Source organism: Cryptomeria japonica, chromosome 7 (assembly GCF_030272615.1).
Source record: "Cryptomeria japonica chromosome 7, Sugi_1.0, whole genome shotgun sequence".
Taxonomy (NCBI): Eukaryota; Viridiplantae; Streptophyta; class Pinopsida; order Cupressales; family Cupressaceae; genus Cryptomeria; species Cryptomeria japonica.
This window is the reverse complement of record NC_081411.1, coordinates 612,324,596-612,340,508: the sequence shown is the minus strand read 5'-3', so window position 1 is coordinate 612,340,508 and position 15,913 is coordinate 612,324,596.

Below are 15,913 nucleotides of genomic sequence, written 5' to 3'. Positions count from 1 at the left end.
TATTTCCCTATTACAAGTAATTTTACTTGTAATTTCTTTTCTAAAACCCGATTTTGCTCATAAAGTGCTTTTTTGAGGATTTTAAACTTGTAATTACATTTTTAAAACCCGATTTTCATTGTTTCATGCATTTTAAACTTGCTATTTGTTCCAAAAAACCCGAATTGCAAGGAAAAACATGTTTTTTGAGGATTTTTAGCAAATTTTTGTGGAGATTTTTTGGGAGATAGAAGGCGTTTTGGATTCCTCCCTATTTTTATGCATTTTCAAACACCTTTCACACCACATGGAGGTTAAGATTGCTGGTTTTTATCTTTATAATAGCAAACACGTTTTTGCTAAAAAACCACGTTTTTCTTCATTAAAAATGCCATGAATCAGCAATCTTGTGAATCGTTTTGACTTGGTATGCTAAGGTATTGAGGTTAGAAAGAGTTTTGGTCATTTTCCATGCCATTTCTCATGCATTTGCTGCCACGTTTTTCAGTTTTGGGCATTTTTTCAAAAATGTGGCTAGGGTTCTGGAATACGGTTTATTTCTTTTTAAGAGATATTCTTCTTTATTTCAAAGATTGATCATCTTTTGGAGAGGCATTTTCAGATTGGAGCAAGGTAAGATTTATTTTCTTCTTGTTTCATTTTTCTTGTTTTCTTGTTTTGTTGTTTCTCCTTTCTAGTTGTAAATTTGTAAATGGTTGGTTCTTCCCTAAAATCGGTTTTTATGAGAGGAAATTCCCCATTTTACAAATAAATTTGTAAAGTAAAGTTGTTTTTCCCCTTTGGAATTTCTCCTTCTTTACTTGCATTCGGGTTTTAAAAACCCGATTGCAAGTAAGAGGAAAATTAGTGTTCTTCCCTTTTTGGACAAAGACTTAATCTTCTTTGGTCCAAAAATCAAGTTTCAAAATAAGAAAGATGTGTTCTTCCCAAATTTGCAAAGAGATTTGCAAGTGTAAAGAGTTCTACCTCTTGATGTGTTCTTCCCAATCATTTGCAAGAGGAATGTTTTGATGTGTTCTTCCCTTTTTTGACAAAGACTTAACCTTCTTTAGTCCAAAAATCAAGCTTCAATGATTAAAAAATCAAGTTCTTCCCATTTTCTTGAAGATGATCTTCTCAAAAAAATTTCATATTCATTTCCATCATCCGTACATACCATTTCATCCACTCATTTTCCCCATTTAAAGTCTACCTATAATCAGCCATCCAAAACCCGAAATTGGTCCAAAATGCACTCAAAAAACACTCGAAAATGAGTTCTAAAGGTCCAATTACAAATGCAAAATTGTGTTTACCCATTACACATATGAAGTTGCATGTTTGTTCCCCGCAATTGCAAGTAATGCTCTTGTTTTTCCCACACATGTAATGCAGCTTCCAAAACCCGAAACTCACTTGTGAGCCCATTTTTGCATCAATTTATCCCTTCCCTTGTCAGTCCGGTTTGCACACACGATCTACCAAATCAATGGATTAAGGCATGGGCCTTACTTTGCAAGCAAATTTCAAGAATGAAGGATGATACAAAGAAGAGATACAACAACAATTCATGGTTGAGAGCATAGAATGCTTTCAAGACAAAGGTGGTCATGACATGAAAAGAGGAAGGCTACCCTTTCCCTCCTGAAAAGATAGTACTACCCCAAGAAAGAAGACAAGGATGCAAGTTCCCGTTCTAGTTCAAAATGTCTTTACCAATCCATAATACTTCAAGTTCTTGCATCCTGAAGCGACATGAAGATCATCATAGACAAATGATGATGTAGTTAGAGTCGTGTCTTTAGACACATGGAATAGTTTTAGTTATGCATTTGTAATTTTGTTTTGACAAGTTACATGTAAAAGTATTTTGTGTAAAATGCAAGTTACACATTACTTGCACTTTTGTAATTACATGTAAGGCAACTACAAGTTGTGTCCGATTAGGACTGTAGTTAGAATAAGTCTTAGTTAGTTAATGAAGTTATAATTAGTTGTTGAATAGGTCTTGGTGGTTGAGGGAATTTCTCAAGTTAGTTAGGATCCTCCCACCTTTTTCTCAAGGCTCCTCTCCTATAAATAGAAGAGAGGGTCCTTTGTAATCTTTATCTTTTGGAAAGCAAGCAAAAACTCTGCCAAATTTACAGCAAGTCGTCTTTGAGCTTATGTATGTGAATTGAAGGTTTTGAAGAATAATAAAGAAGGATTACTCAAGTTTTGAGTCTTTGAGCTACATGTTTGAGTTTGAATCTTTTTATCTCTTTTATGCAAAGTGTTTCTAAAGGAGCTTAGTCCAATCTGATTTGAAGTCTTTGAGCTGCAAGTAGAGAAGATTAATTAAAATAGGAAATCTCTAGAAGGAGCAGCAAGTCTTTGAGCTTGCGTCTATTCTTGAGGAAAAATTATTGTTGGATAAGAAATAGTAGCAAGTCTTTGAGCTTGCATTAGTTCTTGTCTTTGTGTTAAAAGAATAAATTATTCTAGTCTTTGAGCTGTTGTCTTTTATTCATTGTAAAATTTAGTATAGCAAAGGGTAGATAGGACTTCCAATAGTCAAGTCTTTGAGCTTGATATTGCTGTCCCGTCCCGAAGGAAGTGATGGAAGTCTTTGCGCTTTCAAGAAACTTCATTTCCTTTCTCTTATTTCACTTTAAAGTGGTTACTGCTGTTATTCAATCACTATCTTTTTCTGTGAAGAGAAAAGGATATTGTCTTTCTTGAAAAAAAAGAAAGATTGCTCTCCCATCCCATTTTACTTTCCAAGTTGTAGTTAGATAGGGGGAGCCTTCCCTTAATTAGGAGATTTTTTACTCGTGTGCTATGGTTGAAACCACAATTTTGTATATTTCCCCAAGTGTACAAAATTTTAAACCAACACAAGTTCACCTTGAAGATCAATTTTGGCTTCATCTTCTTCTTCTCCTTCACTATCATTGCCAAACACATATTTCTGGTAGGAGTGATCTACATGATCATTCTCAGATGTGTGTCTCTCATCTTTTGATTCTTGAGCCATGAAGAGGTGGGTTTATTCTTCATCATTGTTGTGGCTAGCAGTCTTTATCATCTACAGATACATGAGATACATTTCTCATCCTATCTTCACAAACTGGTTCTGCAGTGGTAGGCTCATTTCCATAGAGTTTCTTCAATTTGTCCCATAAGCTTTTTGTTGATCTGCATCTGTCCACCTCTGAGGAGATATCTTCTGATAACCCATAGAGTATAGCCTTCATTGTTGCTTCATTACACTGGTTTCTTCTTTCTTCATCTGAATCGGTGGGAGGACTGACTTTACTAGGGCAACCATTTACAACAGACATCCACACATCAAACCCTAGGGAAAAAAAGTAAACTTTCATTGTGCAACTCCAATTTAATAGTTTGAAGCATAAAATACTAGATCAGGGGTTGACACTAAATAGAGCATTTTGTCCTTAAGCCAGAATCTACCCAAGCCAGAGAAAGCTTATCAACTGAGAACCTAGGGCTCTAAAACCAATTGTTAGACAGAATGAACCATTGAGAGGGGGGTGAATCAGTGGTTCTCAAACTTTTGCCTTTAACTATCCTATGTGAGTATATCGATTAGCAGATCTAACTGAATGTAGACTTAGGAGTTGGATGGGATACTAACACAAATACACTCACACATAAAGGGGACATCTCATAACACTAGCATATATGAGCAAAACAAAAGATGGGAAAAACCTCGATGGTAAAAGCTTCTAGAGTCTACTACTCCAATCCAGCCTCACAATGAATCTTCGGGGCAGGAAGATTTGGGGGAAGAGGACCTAGTGTTTTCATCAGTAGGTGTTTCTATTGTAACCAGGTGGGACATCAATCCTTTAGGTGTCCAGAGAAGCAAGGGAATGGTGGTCAAGGGGGTGAAAGAAGAGCACATTTGATTCAAGAGTAAGATAGTCAGAGAATGACCTCCTACCACACATCAACTTCAAGACCTATAGACCCAGAGCAAGGAGAGGTCTTGATGATAAAAATGACTCTCTTGAAGGAACCAATCAGCAAAGAACCACCTTAGAGGAAGGCTCTTTTCAGAACCACTTGCAGGGTACAAGGTAAAGTTTGTAAGGTCATTGTAGATTCTAGTTCCATAGATAACATAGCTTATGTTGAAATGGTTACTAAGCTTAACTTGCAAAGAATACCTCATCCCTATCCCTATAAGGTATCTTGGTTGAATAAGGGACAACACGTGTTGATTAGTGAACAAGTGTGGATAGATTTTTCAATTGGTGAATATAAGGATAGAGTGTTGTGTGATGTGGTAGAAATGGATGCTTTCCATTTGTTACTTGGTAGGCCTTGGAAATATTATGTAGATTCTAGGCATGAGGGTAGAAATAATGTATATACCATCACCAAAAATGGAGAGAACTTTACCATGACCCATCTCCCGGATGACAGTAAGGACAAACACATTGTGACTAGTGTCATGCTAGTAGATGAGAAAGAATTCATGAGGGATTTGAAGGAGAAGGATACTCCTTTCTTTGCCATAGTTTTCAAGCCTAAGGATGAACCTAAGAAGTATCTTAAGAGCCATGAGGCAAAAGGGAAAGTTGGGCCTAAGGAGGTTCAAGATCTGCTAGATAAGTACAAGGGAATAGTTGCAGACAGTACCACAGATAGTCTACCTCCTCAAAGAGAGATTAGTCATTGCATAGAACTTATACCAGGTTCTATCCTACCTAACAAGGAAGCCTATAAATCGACCCGTGAACAAAATGCAGAAGTTGCCAGACAGATCCAAGAGTTACTTGAGAAAGGGTTCATTAGAAAGAGTATAAGCCCATGTGTAGTCCCAACAGTGCTAGCTCCTAAGAAAGAAGGGACATGGAGGTTGTGTACAGACTTTAGGGCTATCAACAGGATAACAATAAGATATAGGTTACCAATGCTGAGAATAGACGATTTGATGGATTATCTAGGAGAGGCCAAGTATTGCTCCAAAATAGACTTGAAAAGTGGTTATCACCAAATTAGGATCAGAGCTGGAGACCAATGGAAGACAACATTTAAGACCAATGAAGGCTTGTTTGAAGGGAGGATAATCCCATTTGGGCTTTCCAAATCCCCTAGTACATTTATGAGGTTAATGAATGAGGTTATTAAGCCATTTATCAATCATTTTGTGGTAGTATACTTGGATGATATATTGATTTTCAATAAGGATAAAAATGAACATCTAATGTACTTGGATTTGGTATTGAAAAGGTTGCATGAGGAGCAGTTGAAGTTCAACTTGGACAAGTGTGTTTTCTTGCAAGAGGAATTGGTGTTTCTTGGATTTGTTGTTTCCAAAGGTAATCTAAGAATGGATCCATCTAAGGTGGAGGCAATCCTTAATTGGCCCACACCTAGATCTACAAGTGAGGTAAAAAGTTTCCATGGCTTAGCAAGATTTTATAGGAAGTTTATAACAAATTTTAGTGGGGTTAGTGCCCCTATGATAGATACCATCAAGGGTGGAAGAAAGTGTCAATTTTTTTGGAATGATGAAGCTAGCAAATCTTTTGAGTATTTGAAAACAAAGATTGTAGAGAAACCCATCTTAGTCCTTCCCGATTTTCATAAGGTATTCACTATTGAATGTGATGCATCTAAGAAAGCTATAGGAGGAGTCTTGAGTTAGGATGGTAGGACTATGGCCTTTTTTAGTGAGAAGTTAAATGAAGAAAAACAAAAATATTCAATCTATGATCTAGAGATGTATGCTTTGGTACAATCTCTCAGGAAATGGAGGCACTGTCTATTACCTATGGAAATTGTTGTTTATACTGACAACCATGCTTTAAGATTTTTGAACATGTAGGAGAAACTCAATCATCGACACATGAAATGGATGGAGTACCTTCAAGCTTTCACATTCACTATCAAGCATAAGAATGGAGTGGCCAATAAAGTTGCAAATTCCCTTAGTAGGAGGAACTTGGTAATCCAGCAGATTCAATTAGAAAGCATGGGAATCACTGCTATGAAGGACATGTACCAAGAAGATGTAGATTTCAAGGAGGCTAATGAGGTTTGTCAAGATATGAATGAAAGGTATCATATTGATTTTTCTGAGTATATACTTCAAGAAGGTTTACTTTTCAAGGGTAGTCAGCTTTGTATTCCTAATTGCTCAATGAGGGAGAATATTGTCAAGGAAAATCATTATGGGAGTTTATCAGGACGTTTTGGACTTGATAAGACACTTGAGTTGGTTAGAAGGTTTTATTTTTGGCCAAGAATGCAATCAGATGTGAGGAAATTTGTTTCAGAATGTGTGGTGTGTCAAAGAGATAAAGGTACAGGTTCAAATGCAGGCCTCTATACTCTACCAATCCCTACCAAACCTTGGGATTCGGTCAGTGTGGTAGACCAGTTTTCAAAGATGGCACACTTTTTACCATGCAAGGTTACACATGATGGTTCTAATATTACAGGTTTATTCTTCAAGGAAATTGTCAGACTTCATGGGTTATCCTTGAGAATTATCTCAGACAGGGATCCTAAGTTTTTAGGACACTTTTGGAGAACTTTGTGGCATTAAGTTGGGGACTAACTTGTATTACTCTTATGCTTATCACCCTCAATCTGATGGGAAGACTGAGGTAATAAATAGGTCCCTTGGAAACTCGTTAAGGTGCTTGACCAAGGAGCATGGAACTACATGGGATACCATTCTTCCATAGGCAAAATTTTCCTATAATGACTCTGTGAACAGAAGTACAGGGTTAAGTCCTTTCCAAATTATGTATGGTACACATCCCAGGGGTATTCTTGAACTTAGAGATGTGCAAAATATTGATAGAAGAACTGCTCAGGCATATGAATTTGTGAAGTCATGAAGGATGTACACCAACAAGTCATAGATAAATTGATTCATAACTATGAGAAATACAAGCAAGCAACAGACCTCAAAAGGAGAGATGTTCAATTTAAGGTGGGAGATATGGTGATGATTCATCTCAATAAAGAAAGACTCCCTAAGGAGAAATACACTAAGCTACTCATGAAGAAGATAGGTCCTTTCAAAGTTATCAAAAGATGTGGGAACAATGCATACAAAATAGATCTACCCCCGAATGTGGGATTGTCACCTATATTTAATATTTCCGATGTATATGCATATAAGGGTGTTATTGACAATGTTTGTGATGCAGGTCAATCTGATTCCTCTACTACAGACATGATAGAATGACTTCCCACACAACCCAAACCTGAAATTGAGTGTATTTTGGATCAAAGGGTCAGCAAGCAAACAAGGAGGAAGACTTATTTGGTATACTTGGTCAAAGGGTGGAATCAACCTTTAGAAGATACTACATGGATGACATTCGAAGCCATTGAGAGCACAAGAACCAAAATTGCAGACATCCCCACTCAAGGGACTTGAGTTTCTTTAACCTGGGGAGTATGGTGCAGGGCACCTCTTCTTTTCATGGTGTTTTCGTGCCATTAGGGGTGTCTAGTGTTTGTTTTGTGTTTACTTATGTTGTCATAATAGGTTGGATCTCAAGGATCAACCTAGATGTAATAAAATGTCGTTGTGTGGTCAATAACCTGTCAGGTGCACATATAAGCCTAGAGGTCTATTAGGCCATGTGGGCTTGAATCAAGAAATTTTATGTTTATGATCCTAGAATGTTGTTTTAGGTGTTTTAAAGGTTAATTATGTCCTTAGATATGTTTGGTAAGGTTTAGGTGCTTAGGAATTCAAAGTTGCAAAAGTTGTCATTTATTGTCAAAGCAACTTTTGAAAAGTTGTCGGTTGGAATGTAACTTCTTTCCAATGGTCACAACCATTTAAAAGTTGCTTATGGTAATTGAGAGGAGCCTATTTGTTCTTGTACAACTGATGAGAAAGGTAGGTTGAAGGTACAAAATAATTTGGAGAAGTTTGGTGGAGAGTATGAAATGAAACAAATCTGATTTTGCCTGAATTTTGTTATTTATCCATACTGTCCATACAGAACGTTGAATGATTTTGTAAAAATTTAGCTTGGTACAGTAGAAGACTGAACAATATTTCATATGAATCTAGTCTGACCCCTTGAAGTAGTGTTTGGAAGGAGATATCGACAATTTGCTTCTACAAGTCCGAAAACTCTTAATTTCCCTAGGGTGTTGCAAAGATGAGGCCCTATCTTGCCATCTAGTCATTGGCTCTCAAAGGCCTTTGGTAGTATGTGAGATAGGGGGGTGTATTATGAGATTCCAAACATGTGAGATCAAGGGAGTTGGATTGGTATTTTTACCACCAAGCCCTAGCCTAAACTTTGTAAGGGTTTAGACTAGTACAGTCAAGAATTGATGGATTGCATGATACCAGACACTAAAAGAAGGAGTTATATGGTTGAATAGGTACATTCATAAATTAGACAATCCCTTTGAAGCATTGGATCTTCCTTGTGGTCCCATTCCCATACACTTCCTTTGTAACCGAGGCCTAATCTGATCAACTAGGTCTATGACCTAGGTAGGTGTCTAGGAGTGTCGAAGCAAGTAGGGGATTTGGTTCTTTGGAGTCTGAGAGAAGTTCCAAAAGGGTATTTGAAACTACAATTATAGTTTACCGGTATAATGTTTTTCTGGTGTAAACTGGATGCCTATGTGAATGAACCTTGTTGTATCTGCCAGTGCCGATAGGTGAAGTCTATTGCTGGTGGGTGAAGTATATTGCCGGTTGAACCTGTGGAACCTTGTTACCATAAATGATAAGAGAGTTGTGAAAGTATTGTGAGACCCTAAGGGCATAGTGAAGGTGTTTTCCAACCCTTGTGAAGGATAAAGTTCAAGTTTTGGTTTAGGTGTGAGTTGAGGCCTTCATAGGCTTGAGACTGTGAGATTGAAAGTGATGCAGAGCCTTTAACACACCTAGGGACAAGTCCAAAAATGTTTATTTTTTACCCTTCAAATGATAGTAAGGATCCTACAAAGAAGGACTCCACACCTTAAGGTTTGAATTACTCCCACTCCTCTAGACTAGCCCCTACTCAAAATGAGTAAATGGCTTCAACATTCCCAACATCCCTCACCATGAATATTTCTCTTAGAGGCCTTGGATTTGGTAGCTTCATGACATCTAAGAACTATTCCAAGTATTGGTTTTAGGATTTGGCATCAATGCCCTATACTTCCTTTGTAAACCTACCCCCTTGGCTAGTAGCCCTATTTGGCAGGTATTTTTCGCTTGACTCCAAAATCTTGCACATAACTTGAAAAACTATTTACCTTTCCAGATACCCTTTATGGAGTTACATTCCCAAAAGGGATTGGCAAGATATGAAACCTAAGGGTCTAAACCCTTTAGAAGCCTAGAGACCTAATTAGGGTGATTAGGCCTAATTTACAAAGCAACACTGTTGGCATATGGACACTCCAATGAGACATTGTGTGTGATTGAAGGTTTTGTCATTAATGGTAACCTTGCAATCCTATGGCACCGTTAAGACATTCTACCGGCAAAGCATTATTCAAGCAAGACAGTGCACTGGCATCAACAAGACCACTCTACACCAGCACCAGCATCGACACAGAAGAAAAGATGTATACCGGCACAGAGGCCGACAGGATTTTTGATGTGTAATATTTTGTTTATTATTGTAAGCCGACTTGGCAAATTGTAAAATGACTCTTGTATATAAAAGAGATCATTATAGACATTTGTAAGGATAGGTAAGGAAGCAAAAAGAAAATTATGAGACAGACCTAATGTGTGAATTATAGGTCACGGGTATATGTAAAGAATAGAGCAAGAACTGGTACTGAATTTGGCATTGAAGATGCTATTATAGAGCAGTACAGAATATTGGATTAGCATAATCCTCATTGTAAGTTAGTGTGACTTCTTTCTGAGCAGTGTGCTCTAGGCAGTTCGCCTTCCTGCATGTGCAGGCCCCTATTGTAAGTAATATTCTCTTATTGGCCAGTAAGTGAATATTGTGGGTCACAAATCCCATTGAGGTTTTTCCCACACTGGGTTTCCTCATTAAACATCTCGTGTTATGGTGTTCTTTTCATGTGGATATTTTTTCTAGGGTTACATGCCTGGAATCCACCGTTATAAGATTTTAGGGTGCCTGTCCTAATTTGGTCTAAGGTAGTCACATGGAGATGCCTACCTAGATTTGCTTCAAGATCCTCACAACCAAGCCTTCCCTACAAGAGCCCATGAAAATATTGAATTACACTGACCAATCTTGCATTCCACCTAAGGAAAGAACTTCTAGAGGAAGGATATGCAAGATATGGCCATTTTTTTTGTAAAACCCTAGCCAAACCCTTACTTTTCGGGTTACAATTAGAAAATCAAGGGGTTCTCACTACTCACAGAGGATCAAGACCTTAGACCACCACCAAAACAAAGGTGACTCAATCCCCTACCTACTCCATGAATGATATTATCATAACCAAACTGTATAATAATGTACAACCACTGCAAACTCAGAATTTTTGCAAAATAACTCAGTTTTTAGTATTTTATGGCCTTCAAACTTTAATCAACAATCACGCTCACCTTGGGAATCATGTCCACAAGGTATATAGCCTTTTCCAATGGTTACCAACCAAATTTTGAAGATTTTAGAGTCGTTGGGAAGCTTACACCAACCAAAATTGGAAAAGTTGCACTTTTGCTTGCAAAAGTTGCATTTTCAAAAGTTGCACTTTTTGACAAAGTTGTCAATTAACACAAATTTGGAATCCACACAATTTGGATCAACCAAACACCACCTACACACCCTAAAATCCTATAAAACACCAAAAAAAACATCCTACTACCCCTATTTACCAAAATGTCCAAATTGGCTTATCAGGATGCCTAATTTGTGACATTGGTTTACATGGTGGGGTCCTTATTGAGTACACAAAAATTTCACAAACAAAAAACATTCACAGTGATCCTAAGATCCTAATCTTCATCAATGGATTCATTGGGAAGCTTACACCAACCAAAATTGGAAAAGTTGCACTTCTGCTTGCAAAAGTTGCATTTTTAAAAGTTGCACTTTATGACAAAGTTGTCAATTAACACAAGATTTGGGATCCACACAACTTGGATCAACCAAAAACCACCTACACACCCTAAAATACTATAAAACACCAAAAAACCATCCTACTACCCCTATTTACCAAATTGTCCAAATTTTCTTATCAGGATGCCTAATTTGTGACATTGGTTTACATGGTGGGGTCCTTATTGAGTACATAAAAGTTTCACAAACAAAAAAATTCACAATGATCCTAAGATCCTAATATTCATCATCAGATCCATGATTGGCTTGTTGAGGAGGTGCCCTTGCACCATACTCCTTGGGAGAAGAGATCTCAAGCCCACTTGAGATTAGAGTTTGAAGGTCTACACCATGCTTGGAAATTTGGTTTTCTGTCATCCAAACTGCTTTAGAGTCTAGTTTTCCCTACCATGCCACCAAATACTCCTTGTACTCCTTGTTCCTTATTTGCTTTGTGACTCTAGTGTCTAGAACCTAGCTCAACTTTGGTGGATCATGCTTTGGAATATCATCATCTTCTGCAACCTACATTGGTTCCTCCTCTTCATTACCATTTCCTTTGTAAGGGGTGAGATCACACACATTGAAAATGGGTGACAATCCAAGATCAGGAGGAAGTTGGATTTCATAAACATTCTGCCCACATTTCTTCACAATTTGACATGGTCCAATCTTCCTCTGCATGAACTTTGTGTGTTTACTTTTTGGGAGTCTCTCCTTCAAATGTACCCATACTAAGTCCCCAACACCAAACTCCACATCCCTCTTTTTCTTGTCAGCATAAGCCTTGTACTTCTTTGCAGATTGTTGGAGATGAGACTTTACTTGATCATGCAAGTCCTTGATGGCTGATGCAAAAGATTCACCATCTTCACTAATGGATTATTCTTTAGGCAATTCCCTCAACTCTAACACACCCCTTGGGTGGATGCCATACATAATTTGAAAAGGAGATTTCCCAGTGCTTTTATTTATGGTGTCATTGTATGAGAACTTTTCCTGTGATAGTATTTTGTCCCATTTTTCTCCATGTTGTCTTGTCAAGCATCTTAATAGGTTCCCCAAAGACCTATTGACAACTTCACTTTGTCCATTCATTTGGGGATGGTAGGTGGATGAGAAAGCTAGGTTGGTTCCCAACTTCTTCCATAGGATCCTCCAAAAATGTCCTATGAACTTCACATCCCCGTTTGAAACTATATTTAGAGGTAATCCATGTATCCTGACTATCTCTTTGAAAAACAAGTCTACAACATATGAGGCATCACAAGAGGTTTTACATGGCAAGAAGTGAGCCATTTTACTAAATTTATCCACCACTACAAAGACACTATCATATCCCTTCCTTGTCCTAGGCAGACCCAACACAAAATCCATGCTTATGCTCTCCCATGGCCTAGAAGGAATGGGTAAGGGTTGGTGCAAACCTGCATTGGTGGATTTCCCTTTGTCTTTTTGACAGATCACACATGTCTCTACAAAATTCCTAACATCTTCCTGCAACTTAGGCCAGTAGTAGTATCTTTTCACAAGGTCAAGGGTCTTGTCAAGGCCAACATGACCTACCATTGCTCCACAATGCTTCTCCCTAATAATATTTAATCTCATTGAACAATTGGGTATACATAACTGTCCACCCTTGAATATCAATCCTTCTTGGATCAAAAAATCAGAGAATTCAACATGATACCTCTCACCAAAAGACTCACATACCTTGTAGATCTCTCCAAAATATTCATCAGCATCATACATGTTCTTCAAGGAGTCAATGCCAACACTTTCCATCTTAATTTGGTTGATGGTTAAGACCCTCCTTCTCAAGGCATCTACAACTTTGTTCTTGACCCCCTTTTGTTCTTGAGGTTGAAGGTTAAGGCTTGTAGGGTCTCTACCCACTTCATGTGCCTGTGATTTAACTTCTCTCAACTCTTTATGAAACTTAGAGCCTGATTATCAGTGAAAACTATAAAATCCTTTGGTAATAAATAATGCCTCCACTTCTTCAATGAATGAACCAAATCATACATATCCAAGTCATAGGATGAGTATCTCCTCTTGGAATCATTTAGTTTTTCACTAAAAAGGGTAATTGGCTTTCCCTCTTGATTGAGTACTGCCCCAATAGCCATGTGGCTTGCATCACATTCTACCTGAAATATCTTGTTGAAGTTTGGTAGGGCAAGGATTGGTTGTTTTGCAACTTTCTTCTTCAAGGTCTTAAATGAATCATCTGCCTCCTTGGTCCAACTGAACCTGCACTTTTGTCCTCTTTTTATGGTGTCAAGCATTGGTACACAAACTTGACTAAATCCCCTTATAAACTTCCTATAAAAAGTTGCTAAGCCATGGAAACTCTGGACATCATTCATGGTTTTAGTTGTTGGCCAAGATAAGATAGCACCTACCTTCTCTTGGTCCATTTTCAACTCACCTTGTGAAATTACAAAGCCCAAGCAAATGATCTCCTCCTGCATGAACAAACACTTATCCAAATTTATCATTAGTTTCTCTTCATGTAACCTTTTGAGGACCATATCTATATGTTTGAGGTTCTCCTCCCTTGTGTGACTAAAGATAAAGATATCATCTAGGTATACTATTACAAACTTGCCTATGAAATCCACCAAGACCTCATTCATCAACCTCATAAAGGTAGTAGGGGTATTGGACAACCCAAATGGCATGACTTTCCACTCATACAACCCCTCATTGGTTTTAAAAGTTGTTTTCCATTCATCCCATGGCCTTATTATAATCTAATGGTATCCACTCTTTAAGTCCATTTTGGTGAAATATTTTGCATTCCCAAAGAAATCAAGTAAATCCTCTATCCTAGGGATTGGAAACCTATACCTTATAGTTATCTTGTTGATGGCCCTTGAGTCTATGCATAGCCTCCAAGTGCCTTCTTTCTTGGGTGCAAGGACAATAGGTACTGCACATGGGCTTAGACTTTTGCCAATTATCCTTGATTCTAGCAACTCCTTAATTTGTCTTTCCATCTCTGCATTCTGGTCTGGAGTAAGATTGTATGCTACTTTATTTGGTAGGGTAGATCCAGGAATCAGATCTATGCAATGACTTATGTCTCTTACCAGTGGCAGGGATCTTGGCATTCCATATGAGATGATGCCTTTGTAATTGTCAAGTAACTATCTAACTGTAGGGTCTATGTGCCTTTGTCCTTCTTTCCTCTCTGCAAACTGCTCCTTCTTTGTCACCTTGGACTTGGGAATGAGGGCATAGCAAACTATATCCTTCTCTGCAATCTCCTTCACAAACTGCTTTCCTTCTACCAACAACACTTTGGCATCTTTCCCCTTTGGTTCCATCTCATTCTCCATCAGGGGTAAAATTTATATCACCTTACCATCCTTAGTGATTGAATAGGTGTTTCTAACCCCATCGTGATAAGCCTTCAAATCAAATTGCCAAGGTCTCCCGAATAGGAGATGACATGCATCCATCTTGGCTATATCAAATAGCAGTCTATCCTTGTATGATCCAATCTGAAACTCTACCCAAGCCTTCTCTTCTACCACTGCTTGTTGACCTTGGGTGAGCCATGAGACCTTGTAGGGGTAAGGATGTGGCAACCTTCTCAACTTAAGCTTCTCTACCATTTCAAGTGACACAAATTCTCAGTAGACCCAAAGTCTATCAAGACCCTACATACCTTTCCTCCTTCCCTGCAGGTAGTTTTGAAAAGAGAATTTCTTTGTGGGGGCTCTTTATCAGATACCTTCATGGTGGTCACTGATCTCCTCATCATTAGACCCTCTCCTCTTTCAGGGTAGCCATAACTATCAGGAGAATTGACACTTTGATAAGTGTTTTCACTTGTCACACTTTGGCAATCAGATTCATGTGCCAAGTTTCTCCTCCTTTCTCCCATGGAGCTTGTAGCCTTATCCGGACACCTATTGGCCATGTGCCCCTCTTGGTTGCAGTTGTAGCATCTAGGAGGTCCTCTGCCTTAGGATCTTCCTCTAGAGGATTCTCTTCTACCCCTAAAGTTCCCTCTTTGATTGTAGCCTCCTCCTTGGTTGTAATTGCTCTCTCCTCTGGTGCCTTCTTGACTAGACTCACCTTGGTATCCAAAACCATTACCTCTACCTCTGAAAGGGCCTCTTCCCCCTCTTTTTTGTCGCCCTTTGCCTCTGTTATTTTGTTCTTTTCTTCTCTTTAGCTTCTCCCCCACCTTTAGTGCCAACTGAAAACAGTTTTGGACTGTCTCCGGGGTATCAAATCTTCTTGGATGGCAAATCACAGTCCATTGAGATATCTCACCACTTTTTCATCCTCACTCTCTTTTACCTTAGTCTTCACACACAACTTCATGAATTCCTCTATGTAGGAACTCACATCCATCTCCTTTTGCTTCAATTTTTGTCTCCTCTTGTGCAATTGAACATTATAGTCCACTCTAACATAGGCTTCCTTCACCAAAGCCATCATCTTCTTCCAAGTAGCAACTCTTCTCTTCCCTTCTTTCACCCTCTCATCTTGGATGAAATTACACCAAGTTAGTGCAGCCCCTTTCATTTTGGATTGGGCCATTTTCACCCTTTGGTGCTCTGGTATGTCTTCACTCTCGAAGAAATTTTCCAAGGAGTCTATCCACTCCATCACTGTATCAGGTTTCATTTTGCCTACAAACACCGGCAGATCCAACTTCACATCCATTGTTCTCCTTTCCATGGACTTGAGGACACTCATCAGGGGTCTCTTATCTATAGGAACCTCTAGTTCTTCCTGCCTATGGATCTCCTCTTCATCCCCTTCTTCATCTCCTCCAGAGTCTCTCCTTCCCCTCTCCACTTTGCCCTTCAACTGGTCCATTTCATTTCTCAAGGCTTGATTCTCAACCTTGACTACTTTGCTCTCTGCCATCTGCTTCTTCACCA